Raw genomic sequence first — 24,388 nt, forward strand, 5'->3', positions numbered from 1 at the left:
GATCATAAGCTCCAAGGAGTATAGAAACTGTCTTTTACCTCTTTTTGTCTCCCTGGTGCTCAGTATAGTACCAGGCACAGAGTAGACATTTAATAAATGTTTTTTCATTGACTGAAATTTTATGAAATGCAAATTTAAAGATATCTTCACTCCAAATATTTATGTGGACTACTTGTGTTCCTACCTATGGTAGAGTCTTCTGAGTGTGTATTGGTCTGATCAGCCATGGTTGGGATGTACTGTATCATGACTCCAACATGATGTTGTCATTTTGACCCTCTTCAAGATTCAAGTACAACAATTCATGAATTAACTGATTGATGGTACGGGTAAAGAAGTAAAGAAGTCACTCCTACTTTCCTGATATTTCTGAAGAATTTAAGGTTTGAAAAATGCTTTGTATATATTAATGTGCTCATTGATTTGGTGATTTTGTCCACTAGAGATGGGACAGAATCAATGTTTGTTGTGGCGACCCCTTTAGCATCCTGGGTACCATAGTATTAGCCAGAGTCAGGATAAGAAAAAGTTTTTATTCTTGGTCTTTAGCAATAGAAGTGAAGAGAGTGGACCCGTAGGATGTCTGTGACCTCACCTCATTGTCTCTCACAGAAGTGACTTTGGCTAGTCTTACAGCACCCCCTAGTCCCTCCCACAATTCTCTGTATACACCAAATGATTGGGCCAGCACAGGATAGTGGGAAGGGCCATTTTCCAAGTTTATGCTAATAGAGTATTGTCCAATCGGTAATTAGCCTCAAGTGCTCGATTGTCTGACCCCAGTGTCTTGACTCAAGAATTTCAGACCTTCACATCTCCCCCTTTCTTTTGTTTTAGAACAAAGGTGGTCACGCCCTACCTCACTTCTCAGGAAGGGAGGTGAAAAACACCAAAGGGAAGTGGGGATTGCTAGCAGGTTTCTGGGCTGAAGGATCTTATTAGAAACAGGTATGCACAAACCCATCAGCATGGGAGGTATTACACAAGCACATAGCAATAACACACAGGCTATTAATGATGACTCCCCCACAGCCAGTACAGGCTCACTGTGGCATAACAAACATGAATTGTACATGCAATTAGTGATATAACAAACAATATGAATCAAAATGGTCTTGTAAAAGATTTCCAGAAGTCCTAGAAGGAGGGTATGTAAACAACAGTCACACATACGCCTTCTTCAGCAGCCAAGAGACAATTCAAAACCAATGTATTGTCCATTGCTTCACATGTCAGGGAATCCAATGTTCTCTACAAGTTTTTGAAGTCCTGCAAAAGTCTTTTTTTTTTTATGTATTAGGGAATCCAATGATTTCTGCAGATTTTGAAATCCTGTAACAGTTTTATCATTTCTCAGAAAATCCAATGATTCCTGAGGGTTTTCAAGGCTTACAACAGTCTTATCATGTCTCAGAGAAGCCAATGATTCCTGAGGGTTTAGAAGTCCTACAATAATCTTTTCATGTTTCAGGGATTCCAATTATTCCTGAGGATTTTGAAGTCCAACAATTTTTGATGTCCATGAGTCAAACGCCATAACTGCCAGGTTCTTTCAGTGGTGGATACAGTCAGCAATGGAACCACTCGCTGTTTCTTGGGTCTTCTCCTTCGTTTCAAGGGTCTGCTCCATCTCTCTCCGATGGACAAGGCGAATACAGCTCGTTGGCACCCATCTGATTCCTTCTCCATCTGTGGAAATACAAGCAAACCCTCTCCCCCAAGTAGTTTACCTATCTGGTCCCTTCCATTCACCACTTTCTGGGTCTCTCCACATGACCTGGCGATTATCTAAAGACAGTGGAGCTGCTCGCACTGGACACTGCCCTTCTGGTGGGTTATAAAACCTGTCTGTCGGAGCCAGTGCACCTTTGTCAAAAATCAAGAAGTTAATAGTATAAAGAGCTAGATTAGAAGTTCTCTAGGGTTACCCGTGGCTCCCCCTTTCTTTTGTTTTTGGAGGAGGGTCTTAATGTCTCTGTTTCTCTTCTCTACTATTGCCTGTCCTTGAGGATTAAAAGATATGCCAGTGGTGTGTAAAATTGTATACTGTGCAAAAAAGTGTGCAAAATGTTTAGAAGTATATGCAGGTCCATTGTCTGATTTTATTGCTTGTGGCACACCCATAATTGCAAATGCTTCTATAAGGAATTTGGTGACCATTCGGGCTGTCTCTTTTGCTGCTGGTATTGCAAAAGTGAATCCTGAAAAGGTATCTACCACAACATGGATAAAAGACAAGACGACCAAAAGATTTATAATGGGTCACATCCATTTGCCAAATTTCATTAGGTCTCAAACCATGAGGGTTCTTCCCTGGAAGGAGTGTAGAAACATGGAAAGGAAGGCAAGCTGGACAGGCTTTTACTAAGCTCCCAGCTTCCTCTCTTGTTATTCCAAATTGTAAACTTAAAATTCAAGCAGCCTGATTATATTTAAAATGAGATTCTTGGGCTTTGTGAAATAAAGGAGTATTGGCCAACATGGTTAGAAGGCTATCTGCCTTTGAATTAACATCAAAAATAGGATCTGGAAGTCCATTATGAGAGTGAACATGCAAGATATAAATCTTACCTGGATGCTTTCTCACTTGCTCTTGAAGTTCTTTAAAGAGCTGATATAAATTAGAGGCTACAAATTTTATTTGGGCTGTGGCAATTCTTTGTACCACACCCACTGAATAGGCTGAATCAGATATTATGTTTATATCTCCTGGATAATAAGTAAGAGCTAAAATGATGGCATACAATTCATTCTGCTGAGTGGACTGAAAAGGAGTTCTGACTACTCTCTTTATAGTTAAGTCACGAGAGTATACAGCACAAATATTATGTTTGGATGCATCTGTAAAGATAGTTGGTGCTTTAAGAGGAATTTTAGAAACCTTTTCTTCAAGAATCCATCACCAATTATGTAATAGTCTGGTTATCCCCTAATGAAGGCCTATGTGTAAAATTTGGAGCTATAGCTAATAAAATTTGCCACTCTGAGATGGTTTCACAGCACACATTAATTTATGCATTGGTATAAAAGGTGTATATTTTTTCAGGTCTTATCCCAGATAATTGTACTGCTTGCTTAATGGCCTTTCATAAAATTTTAGCTACAAGCACTGGGTAAGGAGTAAGGCTTTGTTCTGCTTGTGCTGGGAGGTTCACCCACTCTATCACACTGTCTCCCTGATGAAGGACTGCTGTGGGTGCCTCTTGTATAGCAAAAACTGATATTTCCAAGGGTTTTTCAGTGACTCTTTCAACCACATTGGATAAAGCCAGTTCAACTTCTCTCAAAGCCTCTTGAGCTTCTTTTGTAAGCTGGCATGATGAGTTTAAAGCATTGTCTCCCCTTAAAATGTCATATAATGGCTGCAATTGATAGGTAGTCAAGCCATTGGATATCTCCTATCAATTTCTGAAAGTCATTTAAAGTATTTAGCTTCTCTGTTCTTAAGGAACGTTTTTGTACTGTAAGCACCTTAGGGTATACTTCCTATCCAAAATATTGAAAAGGAGCATGTCTTTAAAATTTTTCTGGAGCTATGTGCAATTTGTAATTCCTTAGTGTTTCCATGATCTTTTGTAGACATGCTTCTTACATTTGTTCCTCAGGTGCACATCCCAATATATCATCCATGTAATGTAATAACATTACTTTTGGAAATGCTTTTCTTTCTGGAGTAAGAGCAGCAGCAACATACATTTGGCACATAGTAGTGCTGTTTTTCATTCCCTGTGGCAAAACTATCCATTCATATCTTTTATAAGGCTCAGCTAAGTTAATGCTGGGCACTGAAAAGGCAAATTTTTTCATATCCTCCTTATTTAGAGGGATAGAATAGAAACAATACTTACTGTCTATAACCCACAGAGACTATTCTCTAGGCCATGGGTTCTCAAAGGCCAGATGTGGCCCACTGAGGATGGTTATGCGGCCCACCGGATTATGGCAAATGGGCTGAGGGGCAGAGACAGAGTGTGAGTTTTTGTTTTTACTGTAGTCCGGCCCTCCAACAATCTGAAGGACAGTGAACTGGCCCCCTATTTAAAAAGTTTGATGACCACTGCTCTAGACAATTGAGTAGGAGATGGAAGTCCAGGTCCCATAGTTTCCATCTGTTCATTTACTTTTCTTAAATCAGTCAACATCCTCCATTTTTCAGATTTCTTTCTTACAACAAATACTGGGGAATTCCAAGGACTTAGAGAAGGTTGTAAGTGTCCTCAGTCAAATTGCTCCTATACTATATCTAATAAGGCCTGAATTTTATTGCTAGCTAAGGGCCACTGTTCTATCCACACTGGTATATGTTTTCCATTGGATAGGAATAAGTGAAAGTGTTGGCAAGCCTTCAACAGCAGCTCTGCTTAAAAAACCAAGTACTCATTTTTAATCCTAATTGTCTCTTCTGCACAGATTGATGGGAATTTTTTCAGCTATAAAAGGAGTAAAAACTCCTGTTTCACCTTCAAATATCCATCTCAAAGAGGTAGCACTAACTTCAGCTGCTATTGATCTTCCTATGCCAGACATGTAGGTGTCTGCCTTAATCTTTGGCCAGTGACTGGGCCAGTTGGCACCTCTAATGACTATATGATCTGCACCCGTGTCTACCAATCCTTCTAATGGTATGCCATTTATATAGATAGTGAGCATAGGTCAGTCAGCTATCACAGCTGCTGTCCAGTATATTCCTGGATTTTGTTGTTTGGAGTCAGAATCTAGGTGACTATCACCAAGTTGCTTATTAGGTGTCTGTATCAGTAAACCTGATGCTACTACTTCCCCTGGTTGATAAGTCACACATTGTCTACCCGTATTAGTGACTGGTATATTATCTACACATTCCCCAGGTCCTCACATTAGTATATGGATGGACACTGTTTTGTAAGTACTCTCAGGAGGTGAAATGGTCAAGCCTACTGTGCTTGGAGACAAGGGATCCATAGGCTGGAGAAGAACAGATTTCACCTCTTCAGGGGGTATCTCAGTTGTCCCAGCTGCTTACAACTCTATTCTCCCCAATTGTAATTGCTTTCTCCCATCAGGTTGCTTCCTGGCTGATTGGTTGTGTAATCCCTTTCTTCCAACAGATGGCTTCCTGGCTGATTGGTCATGTCTGGGTACTGGACTTCTAGGCACTCTCTGGGTGTAGCATCGGCTGCCATCATGCCCCAAATATTTTTTGCCTTGGGCCCCTCATGCCGTTTCCCTGAATCTGATGCCCAATGGAAGCTTCTGTTGCATTTTGGAGATGGGGTATTAGGATTTGTTCTCCCACCCTGTTTTCTCACTCTGTTTCTATGCCAACATTGAGCTTTCAGATGCCCTACTTTACCACATTGAAAGCATTGACGAGTCTCTCTAGAAGTCCCTTGCCAAAAGGGACCCTGTCTTCCCATGTTCAGATCTTGGAAAGTCTGCATCATAGTTTGGCTATAAAAGGTATTTGTGCCCACTGTGGCACAGCATCTTATGATCTCCTCTAAAGGAGCATCCTTGCGTAGTCCTAGTATAATCCTTCTACAAACCTCATTAGCATTTTCTTTAGCAAGTTGCCTTATCAAAATGTCTGTTACTGCATTTTCACCTTTAGTCCATGTGATAGCTATCTGCAAGTATCCCACAAAATCAGCAAAGGGTTCATTTGGCCCTTGGGCAATTTTTGTGAAGGCTTCTCCCTTGTCATGTTTATTGGGGAGAAAAGCCCATGCTTTGATAGCAGCAGCAATTTGTTCATATGCTGCTAAGGGGTAATTAATCTGTACTGAAATGTCTGCATAAGAACCTACCTGTTAGTTGGTCATAGGTGATTGGAGGATTAACTCCACTATGACTATTTTGTTGGGCTTGTGTCCTACAGAGCTCACTATATTCAGAAAGCCACAATAAGTTTTGTGCAGGTGCTAAGCATGTCCTTGCTATAGATTTCCAGTCCCTAGGGGTTAAGACTTCATAAGCCAAATTCTGTAATAACATCTTAACATAAGCTGATATAGCCCCATAAAGAGTGCAAGCCTTTTTTAGGTCTTTGAGGATTTCTCTATCAAAAGGAGTATATCTTCTACTTTCTTGACCTGTAGAGTTAAACTGTTGAATCACAGGATACATATTGATTTTCAAATCAGCTAAATCCTGGTCTTCTTCTGTGGTTTTAAGTAGTATCTTTTGCAATCTAGTCATAGGAGGGGGTGATTGCTGGGGGGGAGGTGCTGGTGGTATCACTGCCCCTTCCACTACTCCTCCTCCCTCCATCTTGGAAGATGAAGTTGATGGGGGTGTGTCCAGAATCAGTTTGGGTTTAGGAGGGGTTGAAGCTGCCTGGTCAGAGCAAGAATCACTACATTCATCACCATGCCCTTCACCACGCCCTTTACCACCCATTTCATACTCATTTAACTCCATATGCTCTCTAGTGATATTGCTATTAATCCGTTCATTGTCTTCCTCTTTTTCCTCATACTTCCTCATCTGGTTGTTCTTAAAATTTTTCTTTTTTGTATAACTTGCAGGATTCTTTAAGGCCAATTGTATTATGTTGTATATATAGAATGTTTCCTTGGAAATTGAACCAGGACCTTTATCATTGTAATATTCACATAGTTTATCTCCTACCAGCTTCCAATTATCTAGTCCTATTTCTTCTTCCTTTAAGAACCAAGGGGACGTGCGTCCTAATGTACCGAAGAGTCTAGCGATCTACAACCAAGTTATAATTAAACATTCTTCTTTGATCATCTTAAGCATGCTTTCTATAGTGCCCCCTTGGAGTGGGGGTAGGGCTGGGGCTGAGAGAGAATCTTTTCCTAATATCTGCCCCATTTCAGCTAGAAAAGGTTACTAGTGTAGCCCTTAACAAAGTAAGTTCCCTGTCTATCTATTAAAATACTCACCCTATTTCCTGGTCCCAGAGGGCTTCTTCAGTGAAATTAGCCTCCTTGGATCAGCTTTGGGCACCAAATGTGGAGACCTGTTAGGACCCTGAATATGATGACTGCATTAGCACCCTGGGTACCTTAGAATCAGCCGGAGTCAAGATAAGCAGTATCTTGGTCTTTAGCAGTAGAAGTGAAGAGAGTGGACCTGTAGGATGTCTGCGACCTCACCTCATGTCTCTCTCGCAGAAGTGACTCTGGCTAGTCTCATTGCACCCCCTAGTCCCTCCCACAATTCTCTGTATATACCAAACGATTGGGCCAGCACAGGATAGTGGGAAGGACCATTTTCCAAGCATGTTCTTATAGAGTATTGTCCAATCGGTAATTAGCCTTAAATGCTTGGTTGTCCGTCCCCAGTGCATTGACTCAAGAGTTTCAGCCCTTTACAATTTGTTATCAACAAAGATCAGTGATTCTCTACTTGTCAGGTCCACACAGGCAAAGCAGAGTGGAAAAGGGGTACAGCTGGAGGTCAACCAAGGCAGGGCACCATCTATATAAGCCCATCATAAATCCAGTGTGCTTCAGGGACTGGTTTGAGAGAGACACAAATACAAAAAAGCCCAAACAGATTCTTGTTCCTCACAGTTCAGCTTTGTCATGTTGGGGAACTGACTTTTCCGCTATTGACCTTAGGTACTTTCTTTGTAAAAATGAGAGGTTGGACTAGAGAAGTGCTTCCCAAGCTTTGGAAATAAGAGGTGGAGCAATGGAATAGTCTGAAGGACCTCAGCTCAAATCTGTTCTCCAATACTTTATTAGCTATATGATACTTATCATGTCAGATACTTATTAGCAGTTATTTAACTGCTATCTGACTCAGTTTCCCCATTATTAGCTGTGTGATACTTATTATGTCACATACTTATGTATATATTATATATGTATAATATACATTAATCTATATTTGTCTATCAACTATATTGACAGATATAGATAGACAGACAAGATAGATGATTGATAGATAGATGGATGAATGGATGATAGATTATTAGCTAAGTGATGTAGTGGATAGAGCACTGGGTTTGGAGTCAGGGAAGACTTATCTTTTATAGTTCAAAACCAGCCTCAAACACTTACTTGCTGTGTGACTATGGGTAAGTCATTTGATCCTGTTTTCCTCAGTTTCCTCATTTGTAAAATGAGCTGGAGAAGGACATGGCAAACCCCTCTATAATCTTTGCCAAGAAAACTTCCCATGGAACCTTGAAGAATTAAAAACAACTAAACAATACTAAAATATATGTACGTGTGCTATTATTATTTTAATTTTTGAAAATCTCACGGAACTCCCACATGATAGTTATTATACTATCTGTGTCTGTGGATTGAGAAATACAAATGGACAAACTGATAATGTTTGATATCTATGGATTCAGGGGCTCCTTAAATTAATTGTAACCCATAGATTGGGAACCATCCAGTCAGAGGATCTCTGAGATTCCTCCTAGCAAAAATAGTACAGCTCTCTATCATGCTTTATGCCTGATGTAGAAAGGGGGGGGATTTCTCCCTGACCTTTGTTGCGAACAATCTGTTCCAGGTTTGTTCCCCTCCCCTTGCTCCTTATCTAAGCAGTGGATTCCAGATGTTTCCTCTCATTCAGATAATTGTCCTTCATCTTTTAAAGAAAAAAGAAGAGTCTGCTTTGGTCTTCTCAGCTGGGAAAGCTGGGTAAGACCCTGCTGATCCAGTTGGTCCCATTCTTTTCCTATCAATTGCATTAAAGAACTAATAAGGCACTGGAGGGACAATTTTTCAATTAAGTAGAAAGAACACAGTTGGAAATGACTTCCACTAATCTTGTGACCATGGATAGATCATTTAATTTCTCTGTGCCTCAGTTTCCTCATCATTGGAAATAAGGATAACAATATTTTCACTAACAGGCTTGTTGTGGGAAAAATATTTTGTAAATCTTACAGAATAGGATTTTTTGTTTATTTCTAGACCGAACCTGTGCATTTGGTGAAAAAAACAAACAAACAAACAAACAAACAAAACCTAAACCTCTCTCTTTTTCAATTAAAAAAAATAGTATTTTATTTTTCCAAACACATGCAAAGATAGTTTTCAACATTCATCTTTGTAAAGCCTTGTGTTCCAAATTTTTCTCCTTCTCCTTCCCTCTCTCACCTCCCCAAGACAGCAAGCAATCCAATATAGGTTAAACAGTTATAACCTCTGGATGCAGATTTGTGATTTACAGTCTTCAAGGATTGCTAGGGGTCTTGGAGGCTAAGTCATTTGTCTGATTCAAACAACCAGTATGTGTCAGAGAGAGGACTTAATCCCAGATATTCTTGATCTTGAGGTTGGTTCCTTCTCTATTACACTAGGCTAGCCCCCCTAAATATGAGTTTTTATTATTAATAACTATCTGCCCTATTGCTCTGGCTGCTTCCAACAAATTCATCCCCCCAAAGTCATCAATGGTTTTTTAATTGCTGAAAACGATGTGTTTTTCTTATTCTTCATCTTCCTTGATATTTCTATATCATTTGACACCATTGACCATCCCTTCTTTTTCAGAGCATCTTTACTCTTAAATTTTAAGATCCTGCTCATTCTTGGTTCTCCTTTTATCCCTTCCTTATTCCTTATCAGTCTCTTTCAAAGGATCATCTTTATCCTGCCCCTAAAATATGGGGATTTCTCAAAGCTCTATCCTGGACACTTATCTATCTCCAGATGATTTCATTTTCACCCATACATTCATTTGCACATGATTACAAATGATTTGTATTTATGCATATGATTGTCAACTCTATATAGAGTATGGCTTGAATCTAGTCCCGAGTTTAGTTCTGAATTTCCAACTGCCTGTTGGATATCACCATGATAAATTCCCAGTAGTTCCTTACATTCAGCACATACTGAGATTCATTATATAACATAACCAAAATGGAACTCTTCACATTGAGAGTAAAAAAATATTCAATTAGTCTGCTTCTGCCCTCATCTTCATACATCCTTATTTCTACTGTCTTTCTGTCATTGTCTTCTTGATCATTTTTCTAAATCTGGGAATTAGTTTTGATTCTAATTAGTTGCCAAGTCTTGTCCATTCTCCCATGCCTTCCCCCTCACACTGCAACCACCCCTGTTCAAATCCTTATCACTTTTTGACAAATGTTTCCAATCTGAGCTCACTGTTTTTACCCTTCCTTTTCTCTTCCTTCTCTTTATTCCTCTTTCGGGTCCACCTTTCGAAGTGTGACCACACAATCCAGATCACACCATTCTCTTATCCATGAGAGGCTCCCCTGAGCCTTTAGGATAAAATGCAAACTCCTTAGCTCAACATTTAAGAGCCTCTAAAATCTGACTTCCCACCTACCTTTCCAGACTTTTAAAAATTCAATTCTGCCTTCTGAAATGCTTTACAGTTCAGCCACACTGGGCTACTTGCTCAATCATCTTCCGCATCCATACATTTGTACAGGACATGCCACAGACCTGAGCATACGCCCTCCCTCCTCACTTCTACCTGTAAAGATCCTTCTCTTTTGACAGAGGCTTAGCTCCAGGGTCACCTCCTTTGTGAAGCCTTTTGGATGGTGTAAATGATCCCTCCCTCTTCAGATTTTCCTCCAATAGTTTGTGGATTTTGCTCCTTATCGCTGTGCTTGGCACATAGTAGGTGCTATATAATTATCATTTTTTCCTTCCTTCTTTTACTCCATCACACCCTACCTGCATCCCTGTCAAAGCAATAAACCTGTGATTTCCTTGGTGAGAAAATCTCCCTCTATTTCTGCAATTTAGAGTCTCAGCATTGTGAGTTTAAGTGAGCTACTCAGAGTCACACTGTATGTATCAGGATTGGGACTTGAATCCTGTATTTCTTGATTCCCAGGCCATACTGCCTCTCATTATTTCTTCCAGGAGACTAGTAGCAACTTGAGGACACTGCTGGTGCCCAATATAGTATCTGGCACATGGTAGGTTGCTTAAGAAACCTTGCTTGAAATTAAATGAGTTAAAAAAGGAATTGGAACATTATCAGGTCCTTCTGACTCCAAGGCTAGTGCTCTATCCATTGTGCCACCTAGCTGTCCAAAGGAAAATAATTTAATTGCTTCCTGCCTTAGTTTCCTCAAAATGCTAAATAATAGAACCTACCTCCCAAGGTCATTGTGTGCATAAAATGAGATAAGAGGACACAATTTAGGTGATTAGCAAATAAGCTTGTTCCCTACCCTCCAATCAAAGAGTGAACAAATTCTACTTTGTTTTGTTTAGACACTAGATCAAGAGAGATATCTATACAAAGAATGAGACAATCCTAGACTTGACATTCTATTGGAGGAAATACATGTCCATCACATGTTCAGGGCAGCTAGGTGGTTCCATAGTGCACAGGAATCCTAGGTTTGAAGTCAAGGAGATTCATCTTCCTGAGTTCAAATCCAACCTCAGACTTCCTAACTGTGTTATAACCTTGCTTTCTTCAGTTTCCTCATCTGTAAAATGAACTGGAGAAGGAAATGGCAAAATGTTCCAGTAGCTTTGCCAAGAAAACCCCAAATGGGATCATGAAGAATTGGATGATATGTCTGAGAAGCAACAAAATATTCCCTTCTTTTTGTTTAAGACTAAGTCTCCCTAATTTGACCAGGTTGCAAGTGGAGCTTCATCCCTCTACTGATCAGCATAGAAGTTTTGACTTGCTGTTTCCACCTCTTACAATCTGGTTATCCCTTCCCATCCTTCTTTCCTAGGGACTTCTCCATTCATGGTGAAGAATTTAGAAGGGACACCTGATGTCTTATAGCCCACTGGAGCTCAGAATGCCTTAGCTAAAGTGATTACCAGGGATCTTAAGCACCCCCACACCCAGCTCCTAGATACCTTCTAAAGCAAAGAAAAAAGCCTCAAAGGAAAAAGAATCTTCTCTCCTCTTGACATCCTATCATAAGGAACTGGAAAGGCAGAACTGGATGGGAAGCTTCACTCACTCAGACTCTGCATGAAGGAGGTACACTGAGAAATAGGATCACATAAATTCATAAATTGTTAGAGATCATTTAGGCATCTTAAAGATAGTTTACTCTAATCTCTTCATTTTTATATATAAGAAAACTGAGATTATTTAAGGGTCCAGAAAGAAGCTACTGACACAATCAAAGTCTTTGTTCCCTAAATACTCCTTTATAGAATGGGCTATGGCTGATTTTCCCACACCAAAAGCTGTTTCCAGTTTCTTAGACAAAATAATTACTGCCATCCTCCAAAGATATTCTATATTCTGAATTCATCATCCTCTGTAGGATATTTTCCTATAGCTTTCATTTGGGGCCCATTGGCCCTAAATGACCTTCAGGGGTCTCAGAAACTGAGTGATTGACTGGATTTAAGGAAAAAAACATTAAATATAGGAAGATGCTATCAGAGAAAGAACTGATGAATTTACATTATAATCATGTATATTTTTATTTCTATTATAATCATGTATAAAATAATTTAACATATATACACATATATATGTATAGCTACATATATACATACACACATATATATGTTATATATTTTATATATATGTATATACACTCATTTATGCCTAATGGTAGCCATCTTGGGGTAGGGGAAGGGAAGGAAAAAAATGTTACATGATAACTTTTATATATGTAAAAGAAATAGCAAGTGTGCATAATAGATATGTAGTTTCTATGCAATTTTTTTAAAAATTGTACTATATTACAGAAATGCTTGTCTTATCCTGAAATTATGCCATGTTACAGAAATGCTTGTTTTATCCCCAAAATTAAAAATAAAATAAATTTTTAAAAAAATCGTAAAGGGTCATAAAGACCATTTATAGGTGTGTTGGAGTCTGGGAACCACTTCTCCCTAAGGAAATGAGTTCAGCCTCCCCAAAACACTTTCCACGGAAAGAAGCTTCCCACTGGAAACTTTGCTCCCTGAGATCTTTTGAAAGCAGCATTGACATACAAACCCCACCCCTGGGCAGCCGCCCTGGGCTGCTATGGCCACAGGCTGGAGGAGGGACAGCTCTGTCTGGAGAGGGTGTGGTTCCTAAGGAGAGACATGGATGTAGGGGAGAAGAGATGCCCAAAGAAGAAATGACATCATGTGTTTTCCTGACTAAGAAAGTGACTTTTTCTTTTCTTTCTTTCTTCTTGCTCTTTTTGAAAGGAGAGCTGGCAGATATTTTTGATTCCTCTGGTTTCCTGGCATCTGCAGGTGTTTCCTATGACTCTGCTGTTCGGAAGAGTAGGACCAGAGCCAGTGCCGATGAGGTAGCCAGACCCATGCTGCTCTTCCCTCTCCAGCTTCCTCCTGCTCTCCAGCAGTGAGAAAGACCTCCTGGATGATTATAGCCAGTTGCTCATTGTCCACAAAGGGACAAAGGAAGGAAGAAGAAAAGCTTCCTTATTTTAGGATGGGTTTATTCAAACTCAACAAACATTCCTTTATTTAATCTAGTACTGTAGTTTAGTTAGGGCACCTAGGTGTTGCAGTGGATAGAGTGCCAGACTCATCTTCCTGAGTTCAAATCCATCCTCAAACCCTTAGTAGCTGTGTGAGCCTGGGCGAGTCACTTACCTCTGTTTGCCTCAGATTCCCCATTTATAAAATGAGCCAGAGAAAAAAATGATAAACTACTCCTGTAGCTTTGCCAAGAAAATCCCAGATGGGTCGGCCATGACTGAACAATAGTCAACAATAGTCTAGTTGTCCAGTGCCATTTTGTCTCTCTTGGGACTCACTCAAGGGAAGTAGCTACGTGTATTATTATACCCATTTCATGGCTAAGAAAACTGAGGGTCAGATGGGTTAAAATGTACCCAAAGTCAGAGAGCTACTAAGTATCAACAGTCATTGAAAATCAACAACAAGAAAAAGTTTCTTCCCTCAAGGAACTTAGGTTCTAAAGATAAAAAGTTAAATGGAGAGAGATGGTCTCAGTAGTATTTCATGGGCTGGAGGCCTACTCTCACCACAGCCATTAAGCAGTGCTGGGTTCTTTTTTTTTATTTGTTTGTTTCATTTTTTAAAAATTTTGAAGTTTAATTTCATTTATTGTTTTATTGCTCCTCTTTTTGTTACCACTGTATCATTCCCTCAATGGCTCTCACTTCTCCTGCCTCTATTTAATAAATTGCCTATTTGTATTAGTTATATAAATATAATATAAATATTATAACAATCATAAATTATATGTATATAAATATAATGTATATATAAAATTTTATATTATTATAAAAACTATGAATAATTTAAAATTAAATATTAATAAAATGCCTAAAGTAAACACCTCGCAAATCTAATCCATCCCAGTGGCTTTTTCTGACATAATTGTAGATACAACCTTTTGTTTTTTCTTTTCTGTTCAAGGTTTTTAAAAATTTTAATTAAATTAATTTTAGCAAAAATACTAGATTTTGAGGCAGAGGATCTGGCAATGGCTCTACCACTTAGCACTTATAGAGCATTGGGCTAGTCCCTTAACTACCCTCTCTGGGCCTCATAAGGGCAATTGTGGAATTTGACTCAGAACCTCTCCCTGGGTGAATGACTACTTCAACCCTCTGGCCCTATTTCCTCTTATGTAAAATAGTGATAATATTTGCCCTCCTTATGGAGGTTACAGTAGATTGATTTTTGCCTCTCGAGTCAAGAATCCTGCCCTGAAGGATCATCTTCCTCACTTATGAAGCTGCCCATGCTCTAGGTAACAACTCCGTCACTCTGAGCAAGTTGCTTGCTCTGTCTCAACTTCCCCTTCTACAAAATGAGGAAATTGGATCTGTTGACTTTATAGACTCCTTCTAGATCTTCAAAATCTAAGCTCTTATGGTTTCCTTGGGTTGTGGTTAGAAAAGCATTTTGTAGAGCATTACATGAAAGTGAATGATTTGAAAAAGCAGCTTGGAGCAGTGACGGTGTGCTGGACTTGAGTTAAGAATCCTGGCAATTACTAGCTATATGAATGTAGACAAGTCACTTAATCTCACCAAGACTCAGTTTCCTTAAATGTAAAATGGGAATAATGCCTCTCTTAGGATTGTTAGAAAATTTAAAAGAAGTCATGTCTATAAAATACTCAATAAACCTGAAGAAGACACATAAATGTCAGTTATGATTTCTCACAAAATAGTCTCATAACAAGAAGTCACAAAATAAGGATTAGATTTGTTGAAGCAGGATCCCCATTTATTTAATGGGAACCTGCCTTTTTCTGGAAGTTCAATCCACACTATAGAGAGAGGAACCACTTTCCTTGGACTCCTAATGTCTCTGGGGAAAGGCGCCTTAAAGGGCAAAGATAGAAATAGATTGAGAGCGAGAAGTATCTTCCAAAGCCACATAGACCAGATGTCAACACCACTCACCCAAACAAATTCAGTCATTTTCAGTCATGTTCAGCTCTTCATAATCCCTTTGAGGATTTTCTTGGCAAAGATATGGAATAGTTTTCCATTTCATTCTTAAGCTCATTTCACAGATGAGGAAACTGAGGCAAACAGGGTTAAGTGACTTGTCCAGGGTCACACAGCTAGAAAGATTTGAATTCAGGAAGAGGAGTCTTCCTGACATCAGTTCTGATACTCTTATCTATCATGTCATCTAGCTATCCTTCCCAAATAAGAGTTATATCTTATAAATGGTATTTAAAAAATCCAAGTGTATGAATAAGTACTAATACCATAGCCAGTTAATTTTTCACCTGAGCTAAAAATTTAAGATTGTGCGCATCCCACATCCATCCTTAGAGTATGTGTGTGTTTAGGATGATGGATGTATATTTTTCTGCATCTTGATGCTTTCTGTGCCTGAGACAAGTGTCTCTCTCTTTCCTCATCCTTTGAGAAAGAAAAAGACAAACTAAGAAGATAATATCTACCTAAAACTGAATAATGTAAAGGGATAGATGAATCAGGCCAAAAGGAAGCCAGGCTATCAGGCTAGGAGATGAAAAGAAATCTGATATTGGCTGCCTCATCCTATTGTTGCTGTGGTGGTGGTTGTGGTTGTGGTTTCCCCTCCCTCAGGAAGCAGAGCCTGAAGAGATTTCCTTTTGGCTACTCTCTGACCAAGATGCAAGATTCAGTAGAAGGCAAGGGAAATGGGTTCAAGATTGAGAATGACATTGAAAGGCATATATGAAACTAACACAAAGTTGGTAAACTCACCTAAATTTCATTGGGTTGAAAATTCTTCTGCAACCAGTTCCAACAAATGTTTACATTGGGTATTTCTTTTTTTTTTTTTTCTTTTTTCTTTTTCTTTTTTTTTCTGAGGCAATTGGGGTTAAGTGACTTGCCCAGGGTCACACAGCTCGGAAGTATAAAGTGTCTGAGAGCAGATTGAACTCAGGTTCTCCTGACTTCAAGACTGGTGCTCTATCCACTGCACCACTAGCTGTCCCTACATTGGGTATTTCTTAAGGAATTATTGCTGAGCTCATCATGTCTTCTGTCTTAAGGATACAACCAGCAAACATTGTGATTCAGTATTGCTTATAATAGTCTCTAAAATAGTCCTAGATTTCAAGTCAAGCCTGGACTCAAAGTCTGCCAACTTTATTATCAATGTGACCTTAGGCAACTGACTTAAATTCTCTGAGTCTTTCCTCATCTATAAAATGAAGGAGTTGCACTAGATCAGAGTTTCTTAAACTTCTTCCACTTGTGGCCCCTTTTTGCTGGAGAAAATTTTACACAACCTTGTCTTTAATCTAAGCTGAGGCAGCATTAGGGCATGTACAGTATAAAGTGCATATGTTATATGTTCAGAACTAAGGCTGCAGTATAGTCACACAATGCAACACCGGCAAGGGCTGCCAGAAACACTTCAGATTCATTGTGCGTTTGATTTTGAATTTATTCTTAGTTGTTATGTTTAGAAACCTTTTACTGTTGCCAAAATTTTCACAGCCCCCACATTCAGTTCCATGATCCCATATAGGGTCAGGACTCACTGTTTAAAAAGCTTTGCCCTAGATAATTATAAGACCCTTCCAACTCTAAATCCCATAGGTCCCAAATAAATTGAATGACCAATCATATTCAAAAATAATCATCCTAAAGCATATGAAAAACCATTCTATATGGTTCTTTTGCTCTATCCTCTGGGCTCATATCTCTGATTCAGCTAAGCACCCTCACTGTGCCTTTAAAATACCATGCATTGCAGGGCCAAGTATAGGAATTCAGAAGAGCATCCCAGGAAACCTTATCACATCTCCCACTGGGCCATGTGACCACTTACTGGCCAGATTGTATAGCTGATATTGGCCTGGAATTTTTCTGAGTCTCTCTTTCTCTCTCTCCTCTGGCTCCTTTGGTCTTTTCTTCATTTCCCTTTCCATCCCCCTCCACCATTTGCTCCTTAAATGGAAGTCCCCCTTTCTTTTTCTCAGTCCTCTTCTGTATTTTATCATTCCTTTCTGTAGGGTGGATGTGGAATGTCCCTGAACTCTCAGTGCCCCTGATCTGCTCCCTTCTTCTATTCTCTCACATTTTCCCCTACACTAGCAGCTCTCTGATGTTTTAAGATCCTGTCTCCAAAAATGACCAAGGATAGCTCAGCGTATTCTCTCTCAGCATCCATTGCAGTTTGCCCACCTCAATGTTATGAAGGTCCTTGTAAACCTTAAAATGCTACCAAAATGTAAGCCAAAGAAATAAATTGTTATGGAGCACAAATGGAAACTGGGTCTTTAATGGAAAATTCATTGTGTGGTGGAAAGACTCTGAGTTTGGGAGTTCTAATCATGGCTTTGATACTTTTTTACATAGGTAGCTTTAAGCAAGTCATTTAATTTCTTCATTTGCAAAAATAAAAGCATTACAGTAGATGATCTCTGTGATCCTTTAGATCCCAGGTCATCTCCAGTTGTCCCAATTTTTGTCTTGCCAGAATTGGATGGCTCTGGAAGAGAGGATATTTCCTCATCTATAAATGTACAACTTTGCTTTCACTTAAATCAAATTCACTTGAGAGTCAAGACATCACCTGTGATGCCATTGATCTTTTTCAAAAACAAATAACAAAAACAAGATGGAAGCAAGAGAGTGAGTGAGAGAGAGAAGTCAAGAATGACTGAGGGCATGAAAACACTTGTTGGAAGGAAAATGAGCTCATTTCAACAGAAACAAAGAAGTTAGGAAAAAGGAAAGATTCTGGGGAAAATCAACCAATGAACAGAAATTTATTAAGTGTTCAAAATGTACCAGGCACTTTATTAAATGCTGGGGATTTTAAAAAGACAAGAAAACCAGCCCCTGTCCTCAAGGAGCTTATATTCTAATAGTGAGAAGGCAGCATGTGTATCTATATGTCTATAGATCCTTTAGAAGCAAAGCACTAGCAGCTGAGGAATGGTTGGCTGCAGAAGGGGGTAGCATTTTGGTTTATACTGAAAAAAGCCAGAGATTTTAAGACTAAGATTCTAAGATTCTAGTTGAGGAAGGATGACATTCTGGGGATAGGGAACAGCCAGTACAAAAGCTTCAAGAGTGGAAATGAAGTGTCATGGGGGAAAACTGCAAGTAGACCTGTATAAATAGACCATACCAAGAATGCATGGAAGGGAGTGATGAATAATAAGACCGTAAAGAGGAAAAGGACAGATTGGAAGTGGTTTAAAATGCTAAAAGAGTTAATATTTGACCCTTGAGATAGTAGGGAGCCACTGAAATTTATTGAATAGGAAGGTAGCATGGTGAGACCTGTGTTTTAGGAAATCACTGGCAGTGGGAGAGAGGCTGGAGACTTCAGGCAAGGGGACCAGTGAGGGGGACCATTGTAATATTCTATCTGAGAGGTGATGAGCCTGAACTTGGGTAGTGGTCATGTGAGCAGAGAAGAGAAATAGGAGAGATGCTGTGGAGATAAAAACAATAAGAGGTGGCCACTGCTCGGATAGATGGAGTGAGCATCTATCCCCCATGTTGTAACTTTGGTTACTTAAAAGGCTGTTGATATCCTTGAGAGTGATAGTTAAGTTCAAAAGAGAGATGGATTTGAGGGAGAGAGATAATGACTTCTGTTTCGACATTTTGAGTTGGAGATGACAAGTTGAAGATCCAGCATAGGAAACTAAGAAGGAGCAATCAGCAGGAGAATCAGGAGTCACTAAAAATGAGCAAGTAGTTGGGAGAAGATGGTAATCCCCAGGACCAAATGTTGCAAAGCAGTTACAAAAAAAAGAATGAGGAATGAGAAAAGACCATTCGATTTCTCAATTAAGAGATCAGTGTTTGCTTTGGAGAGAAAATTTTCATTTGAATGATGAAGTCAGAAGTCATACTGCAAGACACTGAGAAGTAAATGAGAAGAGAGACAATGGCAGCTAAAAGACAGTAAGAGAAGGGGACCATATCTTCTATTTTCTCATATCACCTGCAATACTTTGCAAATGTTCAAGAAAAAATGATTTTCCTAGGAATTTCTGCATATTGATAATAAAAAAACAGTTCATATCCGTATGGCATTTCTTGATGACAACCTCGTGAAGGAAATAGTGTGACTCTTGGCCCCATGTTATAGATGAGGAAACTAAGAGATTCAATTCAAATGAGAGATATAACAACTTGCTTGTGGTCACAATGCAAGTAAGAGTCAGTGGTGTTTGAACCCAATCTTTTGCCTTTCATTCCATCATCGTTATCATGCTATGTGACCACCAAAAAGAATTATGGCCCCTAAAAAACCAAGAAGAGTAATAGATGCTCTGAAATTCTATTTAACTTTTTTTTTTTTTTTTAAATCAACAACCCACAATTACAAACCTTATGGAATTCTAGTACAGGTCCAAGCCCAGGTATAGATACAGAGTATTTATTTGTTTGTTTTTTCACTCACTCACTGAATAAACATTTATTAAGTGCCTGTTATGTGTAAAGCATGGTAATGAGACTAAGGAAAATAGAAAGTTTAGATAAGACATGATTGTTCTCAGCCTTCATAGAGCTTCATAGAGCTAACAATCTGATATAAGGTAAGACACAAAAACATATAAATATAACAAAATGTTATGTAATATTAGAAACATATATCTCCTGACCTCATCCTAAGTAACTATGTGCAATAAAAAATTCATTTTGAAACAGGGAACTGTGGAAAAATTTAACAGAGCCAGTGATATCCAAGTGGGTTTTAAGGGATAGGTGAGAATTCAATAGATAAAAACAAAAGCGAAGGCATCCCAGGCTTAACCAGGAAATAGCATGAGTGGAACAGCCAGCAGACTAGCTTGGCGGGAGTATAAAGAATGCCTGTAGGGTGTAATAGGAGATAAAACTAGAAAGGGAGATAGGTGCCAGTCTGGGAAGAGCCTTGAATGCTAGACAGAAGTAGAACTTTATTTTGTATAATGAAGCCAAGGAAGATGTTTGAGTAAGCAGTGACCTATCCAGTTCTTTGCATAAGAAAAATCATTCTGGTGATTCTGTGAAAGACAGGAAAAAAGGTCCGGAAAAAGGCTAAGATTAGAAAGAAGCTGTGGGGATTAAACACTACCATTTGGCAATTGATTGGATATCTAGAATGAGGTCAGAGTTGAAGGTAATGCTATGGTTGTAAACCTGGATGACTGATGGGCTGGTGGTACCCTTGAGAGTTAAAAAAGGAAGTTCGGAAGAGGAATGGTTTCTTGAAACATTGCAGATGGGTGGTGATCAGGACCAGTATGCTAGTGGTAGTTGTTCAGTCATTTCAGTCATGTCCAACTCTTCATGACCCCATTTGGGTTTTTCTTGGCAGAGATACTGGAATGGTTTGCCATTTCCTTCTCCAGCTCACTTTACAGAAGACGAAAGTCATCATCTTAATAGAGCCAGGAATAAACCTCCCTAGTGCTATTAGACAAAAAAAAAAATCAAACCAACTTGGCCCCCTATATTGTAGCAGCCTCCCTGCAATGACAACATTATCACTGATACCAATTCTTGGGCCCCAATGCAGATTAGAGGCGAAAATAATAATCCATCCTTGATTTAGCCATTTGAGTTCCTGTTTCCTGATGGGAATTTCCAAGGATTCTAGTCTGTCTGAGACTTCATCTCTCTATATGGATAGCTAGAATGCTATAGAGAATGGTCCAGAAAGGGGACTGACAGTCTTCAATCTAAGAAGGGTCTGGTATTTGAGTGAAGTTTATAGTTTTGGGATAGCTTGACTGTGCTGGGGGGGGGGGCGCAGGGATGGAGAATGGGACACAGAGATGGATTGGGGGAATGCTGTGAGGAGTGGAGAGCACCAGGAGAGTGTTGTGTTACTACTGAGGCTCTCCAAGTCCCCATTGTTGATAAGAAACCAAAAGATTGGATAATCCACCCAAACTGCTACTTAAATAAATGACTGGCCTATATCCCAACATAGAGATTTATTGGGCTGTGGAGGTACGGATGCTTTGACAGAAGGTTACTGCAGCAAGGGGAATTTTGTTTATTCCCATCTTAAATCTTGTCTGTGTTGTTTCTTGGGCTGAGGGCCCAACATCTCTTGGAATGACCACTCTTGGATTTCCTTCTAGGGATATAATGGACAGACCAGACTAAGCCCTATTCCTGGGATCACCTCTGCTCTGTGTTTGCTGATACTCTTAGGAGGGGGAGGCAGTGTTTTTTCCCTGTCTGAGGGATTCAGACTTTATGAAGACATTCTAAAGAAAATTTGCTACTGAAAGTACTAGTTTGTACCAATAACCCTAGTCTGACTTCAAAGGTATTAGTATGCACCAAAGTGGTTGGGATCAAAGAGTATCTACCCCTTCAGGCCTTAATCTTCTGGATTTGGGCCAATGCTAGAGATCTAGACAATCTCTAGAGAGAAAGAGATCTAGTTCCTAGGGTCTGCTTTGCTTAATGGATGCCAGGATGAAAGGAGGGGACATAGAGAGGACCTTAGAGATCATTTGATCAAGTTCCCTCATTATACAACTGAAGAAACCAAAGCCTAAAGAGATTAATAATATGACCAAGATCACAGGACAATGGCTAGAAGCAAAGACTCTGGAGTCACCTAAAGATTTGGTGTGTGGAGTGTGGGATCAGGACAGCCTGCTAACCCACAGAATGAAGAAGCCAAGGAGAAAAATGTCAAATGAATTAATGGAAGGGGAAAATAGAATCATTGAGAAACAGAACTCTCCTCTGCATCCCTTTGGGGAGAATGGGGAAAATTATACCATGTTGGGCAGAAACAGCAGCAGCAGCAACAGCCTTTCCTTTCCCTTCCCTCTCCCTCTCCCTTTTCCTCAAACCCTTTTTTAAAATTACACTGTGATTCAGCCTGCTGTCCTCCATTCATCTTGTTCACAGTGTTCATCGATCGTTCTTTTCTCAACCTCTCTCTCCAATTGCTTTTCAGCTCTGCTGCATGAGCCATATTATTCTTTTCCCCCCACTCAGCTCTCCTCTCGCTCCACTGGCACCTCCTGATGGCTAATTTGTGATGAAAGGATTGTACACTTCAGGCTCAGAATGAAAAGGGGGTTATAGCATGGCAGAAAAATATCTGCTTTTGGAATTTCCTTTGAGAGAAGGCAAGAAAGGAGAATTAAGGCGCAAAACTTAACTGATGTCCACTCTGGGTCCCAGGTGGCTAATGGAGAATAATTCTCAGACTTGAATTTTTCTCTTAGGGCTTGCTGCTGATCTTGGCCTGATCTTGGTTAGGTTATTTTATTTCAGGTTTTTGTCTGTAAAATAATTCTACCTGCCCTTAACTTTCTTCATGAAAATAATAAAACCATAGGATGTCAGAACTGGAACAGGTCTTTGAAATTATCTAGCCCTAGAGTCATAAAATGTTCAAGTTAGGAGGAATCTTAGAGATCATCTAGTGTCTCTTTTTCCTCATTTTACAAGAAGGATAAGCAACTTGCTTAGTGGCAAAGCTCAGACTACCAATCTTATCATATATTCTTCCCCTTCATATAATCTATATTCCAACCAAATCAGAATATTTGCTATTCTCAGATAGCCTTTTTTCTGACTCTGTGCCTCCGTATTCCATATTTCTTCCCCCTCCCCACTCCATTGCTTTGGCTGGTCTTCTATGAGTTTATATCTTTTTTTTTTTTAACAAACAAACAAACAATATTTTCTTTATTTCCCAATTGCATGTCAAAACAATTTTTAACATTTGTTAGATTTTTTTTTAAGTTTTGAATTCCAAATTCTATCCCTTTCTTTTTTCCTTCTGCTTTGCTCCTGAGATTATAAGCAATCTGATATAGGCTATATATGTGCAGTCTTGTAAAACATTTCTATATTAGTTATTTGTACAAGAAAACTTGAACAAAAAAATGGAAGGAAAGAAGGAAGGGAAGGAAAGGAGGAAGGAAGGAAAAGAGGAAAGAAAGGAAGGAGATAGGGAGGGAGAAAAGGATGCAGAAGGAAGGAAGGAAGGAAGAAAGGAAAAAATGAAGGAAGGAAGAAAAAAGGAAGGAAAGAATGAAGAAAAAGAAAGAAAGGAAGGAAGGAAGAAGGAAAGAAAAGAAGAAAGGAAGGAAGGGAGAGAGAAAGAGAGGGAGAGAGGGAGGAAAAAGTGAAAACTAGTCATGCAATGTAGTCAGATAATATCAATTCTTTCTCTGGATGTAGACAGCATGCTTCGTCATGAGTCACTTGATTGAGATTGTCTTTGATCATTATATTGCTGAGAATAGCTAAGTTGTTTACAATTCTTCACTGTATAGTATTGCTACTATTATGTACTGCATTCTCTTGAACTGGTCACTTCACTTTGCATCAGTTCAAATAAGTCTTTCCAGATTTTTCTGAACAACATACCCCTCATCATTACTTATAGTACAATAATATTCCATCACAATCATATACCACAACTGGACATCCCTTCAATTTCTAATTTTACCACCATAAAAAAGCTGCTATGAATATTTTTATACAAGTAGATCCTTTCCCCTTTATAAAAATCATTTTGGGATACAAATCTCATAGGGGTATTGTTGGATCAAGAGGTATGCACAGTTCACCTTGCTCCATCTTTACCTTTTGAAATTTTTCCTTTCTTTTAGGGCCCAGATCTCTATGGACCCTTATTTGATTCCCCAACAATAAAGAATCTCTCCCTATTCAGATTTCTTTTGGCACTTTTATTTGGGTTTCTCTAATAATAATATTGATATTAATTACTGAGGAGTAGTTTAGCATAATGGATAGAGAAATGTCCTGGAAGTCAAATAGACCTGCTTTCAGGTCCGGCTTTTAGCACATACTAACTATGTGACCTTCTCAATTTCCCAATTATCTTTCTAAAATCAGAGGTGTCAAACCCATGAAGCATGCACCTGCAATGTGTGCCCTGAATCAGATAAAAATGTAATTGGAAAATATTTAACAAAATTTTAAAATGTATACTAAAATGCAAATAAGATTATATTTTAAAACTAAGTCAATATGCAGCTTCCTGAGATTTTTATGTACTTTTTAGTGGCTTTCTTTTCTATTTGAGTT

At 39.1% G+C, this 24,388-nt stretch overlaps 1 protein-coding gene and 1 long non-coding RNA gene across 5 annotated transcripts in view; both read left to right on the forward strand.

Moving 5' to 3' along the window:
• Positions 1-24,388, forward strand: part of RCSD1 (RCSD domain containing 1) — an 89,715-nt gene that overhangs the window by 25,218 nt on the left and 40,109 nt on the right. The gene's annotated exons all lie outside the window — the stretch shown is intronic.
• LOC141541914 (uncharacterized) lies at positions 252-2,987 on the forward strand. Its single transcript, XR_012481944.1, has 2 exons — positions 252-948; positions 1,472-2,987. It is a non-coding gene; the product is annotated as an uncharacterized LOC141541914 (long non-coding RNA).

The sequence above is a fragment of the Sminthopsis crassicaudata genome, chromosome 4 (assembly GCF_048593235.1).
Source record: "Sminthopsis crassicaudata isolate SCR6 chromosome 4, ASM4859323v1, whole genome shotgun sequence".
NCBI classification, from domain to species: Eukaryota; Metazoa; Chordata; class Mammalia; order Dasyuromorphia; family Dasyuridae; genus Sminthopsis; species Sminthopsis crassicaudata.